Source organism: Cupressus sempervirens, chromosome 7 (genome assembly GCF_028749045.1).
Source record: "Cupressus sempervirens isolate cs-2001-9-10 chromosome 7, ASM2874904v1, whole genome shotgun sequence".
NCBI classification, from domain to species: Eukaryota; Viridiplantae; Streptophyta; class Pinopsida; order Cupressales; family Cupressaceae; genus Cupressus; species Cupressus sempervirens.
Genome location: NC_143124.1, coordinates 542213482 through 542218169, shown reverse-complemented (window position 1 = coordinate 542218169; position 4688 = coordinate 542213482). Strand labels below are relative to the sequence as shown.

General features: G+C 33.1%; 1 pseudogene; it reads left to right on the top strand.

Annotated features, from left to right (window-relative positions):
- The first annotated feature begins 280 nt into the window (after positions 1-280).
- On the top strand, positions 281-903 carry LOC149547909 (fasciclin-like arabinogalactan protein 11; annotated as a pseudogene).
- Positions 904-4688: the final 3785 nt, after the last annotated feature.

Sequence of the window (4688 nt, the reverse complement as noted above, 5' to 3'; positions counted from 1 at the left end):
GAGGTCAATAGACATTCTTAGTTCTAAAGCCCATCCAATTTATTGACCTACCCAATTTATTGTAAAGAAATTTGGTTTTAGGGTTTTTGAGCTTAGATTCATCGACTTCTTCTAGCATATTGTAGCTAATTACACTTATCTTTTTTGATTCCCTAGTAAAGCCTATCCAATATATTGCAACATTTATCAAATTTGAACTTACTAGATTGAGTTATATCAAACCCTATCCTATACATTTTTTTTACAATATCAAACCTTATCTTAACTCAGTAGATTTTACATGGAGTTTGTAGTGTCAATTTGTATCCTCTTTATGTTGGCCAATGTGGGTATTTTCACACACATTATTTCTCTAGCCAATGCACCCAAGCCAACAATACACAACAAGGCCTTACTCTCTTTGCGCCTTCTAATGTGGCCTTTGCTACTCTTAGGTTGGAATACAAAGCCATGCTTAGAAAGATCACTAGCCAGTAAAAAAATTCTCTTTTGGAGTATCATACAATCCCTACATTTTACACTTTAGGGAAATTTCAAAGATTGAACAACCCTATTTCCATGATGGGTCCTTATAAGTTCAATGTCAGTGTTTTTGGAGCTCAAGTGAACATGTCTATTGGTCTGGTTAATGCTCCTTTAAGTAGCAACATTTTCTCTTAGAGTCCAATGGCAATGTACAAGGTTGATAAGGTGTTGCTTGTTGAAGAAATATTTGGCCTTCCAATTCCTACTCTTGCCCCAAGCCCAGAGCCAATCTCTGCTCTTGAATCCACCATGGCTCCTATTGATGAAACTTCTGTGAAATCCCCCAACTCTAGGTCTACAAAATCAAATGCTTTTATTTCAAATGCATTTTTCATTCACTCCATGCTCCTTATGTTTAGCATATTTCTGCTTTGGTAATTCATCAAAGTGATCATTCACAACCCATTTTTCAGCTATTGAAAGTTATCCATGTTTGATTTGAACAGCTTAGATGATGACAAGACATCATATAGTTGGAGGAAATATAGGGCACTATCAGTGACGGTGGGAATCAACTATAGATTTATCATGCTTGGTAGCTCTAAATTAAATAATCATTAAAAAGAACTTAATTTTTGCATGTTTTGCTTTACACATTTCAAGCATAATTTGTAATACTTGCTATGGTGTAGTTTATACCGATATTTATTTTGGAATAAGTGCTTTTATTAGAATAGAAGAGTATCCAGTTGAAGGAGAAACCTTGGGCAACTCCTCTTGCCAACAAAAGGTTGAGCACTAGAAGCATAAATATCTCTAAAGAAATAGTTTAGTGAAAAGAAAACATAAGAAAAAAAAGCAACCCAATAAAGATTAAATAGTTGCAATAGCAGTTGACAACTAAGTGTGTTACATCAAACTCAAATGCATTATATGACTCTTACACTAGATCAATCAAATACAAGATTCTTCCAACCTCATCCAATTTTACACCTAAAGAATAACACATTCTGACCATAGACTGTAGTCACCTTTGTCAACTATAAAGAACTAGTTCTTTTGAGATCCACATAGTTTGGTGCTAGGTGCACCATGGCACCTAACTATGCTTAGACTACAGGGTAACCTATCGATAAGCTAGCCCTATAGACAACTTGATGCATGTCCAAGATCCTATGCCTTCGCAATTGAAGTGACTCTATTCCTATCTTGTTAAATTTATAACTTCCATAGGAATTGTAGATCCAGTAGTACCACTACCACCATTTTGGAAGATCTTGAATAATAGAACAACTTTACATGCTTAAATTTTTTTTGCCAAAAGAAATTTACCAAATCATTCTTCTTGATGATGGCTTTGGTAGCTAAATCAAAATGTTGGACCAAAACTAATATTTATGTTATCTAGAAAAGCTTGTGCAAGACAACTTTTCTTTTTAAAGATCAATGATATTTCTTATGCAACAGAACATATAATGAGATATATATTTCTACAAGCTTAAATTCAATGGGAAACAACTGTTATATTCTATTTTTGGTATTAGAGAGTTAGAGTAGGGTGTATCATTGTAAGGCTACTTGGTTGTAGAGCTAAAGACACATTTTTGGGTTTGGAAGTTGGTTTTAAAAATTCAGAGAAGAGGGGAAATTAAATCATGTTTTGGCTTAAAAACTTAAAACTTTTTTAGAGAATAAATGCAATTTGCTATATATTTATTGCAACATATAAGAGCTTTTTAACTGTATTTTCAGCTGAGTTTTTGGTTTGAAAGACTATTACTTTGTCGCTATGATGTGTGTGTGTTAATTCTGTTTCATCAACCTATAGATTGTGTTTTGACCCAATGACTATTAGAATAGAGTATCTGAGATAGAGCAAAGAGGATTTATGCATCAAGTACAATAGGTCAAGGGAGAGCATAAAAAATATTCTAGTTAGTCATTGATTTCTTACAAATTAAATTGATGTGTACAATTGACGTATAATAATTAGCTTGCCTTTGATGCCTCTCCTTATTTAAATACATCCACACATTGTCACCAACTTTGAGCCTATGATTCCTTTGGTGTTGGCCTATGATTTCTAGTATATTAACTCCACAGTGTGCTTTTAGGTCATTCAATGGATGTAATTGATGATATACAAATTCAAGGAGTCATTGTTAGGAAGATCAAGGTCATGGGCATGCTTGTTGTTTTTCTTGTCATCCTTGCGGTATTCATTGTAGCATTGACCAAAGAAGCTAGAATACATAGGTGTAAGAGAAAAAGAGTTGTATGTCCTTTTTATAAGCACATTATGCAATCCAATAACACAAATTGTCATGACTAGATACACATGAGTAGAGTAGCCTTCTTTTGCTTGGCCAAAATTCTATAGTGAAATGGGAGCATTCAAGATATGGTAAACATAAAATTACAAGAACAACTTTTAATTTTCCTTCGCACCCTTGGTCATAATCTAAGGAATTGTAAGATTGGTCATAACTATGGTCACTCAGGAGAGACAGTGAGTTGACACTTCTACAAAGTATTGAAGGCTATCCTAGTGCTTCATACCCCCTGCTCCAATGACTTCTCTAGAAATTGTTGGGAAGGATCGTTTTGATCCTTTCTTCAAGGTAAATATCCTATTTTCATGTACTTTGTTGGTAGAGATTTAATTATGTAATATGTCTTTGATAATAATATTTCTTGCTATAGGATTGTATTGGTGCAATTGATGGAACCCACATGCCAGTGATTATTGATGTGGACATCCAAGCAAAATATTGTGATAGAAATTGAAACTTATCACATAATGTTTTGGGTGTTTTTTCATTTAACTACAATATTCAATACATTCTTGCTTGTTTGGAAGGGTCTATTGCAGATAGTCAGGTGCTTGCTTCGACTCTGTCTAGAGCAGATCCACTTGTGGTTCCCCTTGGTATATTATGACATATTATATATGATTATTTTGTGATTATATGAAATCAATACTTTTATGCTACCTTTTTATGATAATTGTATTTTGCATAAGAAAATACCATTTAGTTGATGTTGGATATCCAAATGTACTAGGGTTTCTTTCTCCTTATCATTGTACGTGTTACCACCTTAAAGAGTTGTGTAGAGTAAACCCAATCAACACTCCTCAAGAGTTATATAACCATCAACACTCCTCTCTTTAGAATGTGATAGAACATACATTTGGAATTTTGAAGCAACGGTTTCCTATCCTAGATCATGTGACATCTTATAGTGTCATGATCTAAAAAAAATTGTTTTAGCATGCACCATACTACACAATTTCATTACAGTTGAGGATGTGTCCCATCTAAAGTGGACTTTGAAGAGGATGATGATTGTGCTCTGATAAATGTGCCTATTCTTGAGACTTATGGGATGAATCAATGAGATATAGATGATTGGGGGAATTTTCGAGATGAAATAGCCCCAAGGATGTGGGAAGACTAAAACTATTGCTCTTAGTTGTACCATAATGCATGAACATTAATCACGATATATTGTGCAAGTTGTATTGCATTAGCAAGTTTTTACTTTGTGGTTAGTGGTCCATGTTGTCTATATTTTATATTTCAAAAGCTTAGATGTGTGACACAATGCTAAATGCTAAATTACATTTTCTATCCAACCAAAGAAAAACTATGTTAAAACCTACTGATTAATTGTTCATCAATCATAAATAATTGAATATTTTGAAAAATATTGATTAATAAATACGGAGGTCTTCAGTTGTTGCTAGTAGAGAAATGTTGGTTATTTATCTATTGAAGATACACTGGAATGTCTGATAGTTCAATTATGAAGTGCTCATTTTGTTAACATATTGATTACACCTCAAAGTAGTACTCTTATGTAAACTTTTTTATATTAGAAAATAACTTTAAATTCACATGGTTCATAAAGAAGAAATCCTATGTTTCGTCAAGTTGCAAAGTTATTCCAAATCAGTAAACTTCTTTTATTAGAAAATAACTTTAAATTCGCATGGGTCACAAAGAAGAACTCTTTGTGTTTTGTCAAGCTACAAAGTTATTTCTAATTTTTTTTTCAAGCATATTGTGTAGGCTTGGGGAATTTCTCAACTTCATAGGCCCTTTGCACATCTGTCTAGTTCTTTATGTCATAGGTTGTTTGATAGTTGTTACTGTTAAAAAGGTTATATTGTTTATTACCCTCTTCATTTGTATCAATCTTTTTTGTAGCTTGGAAACTAT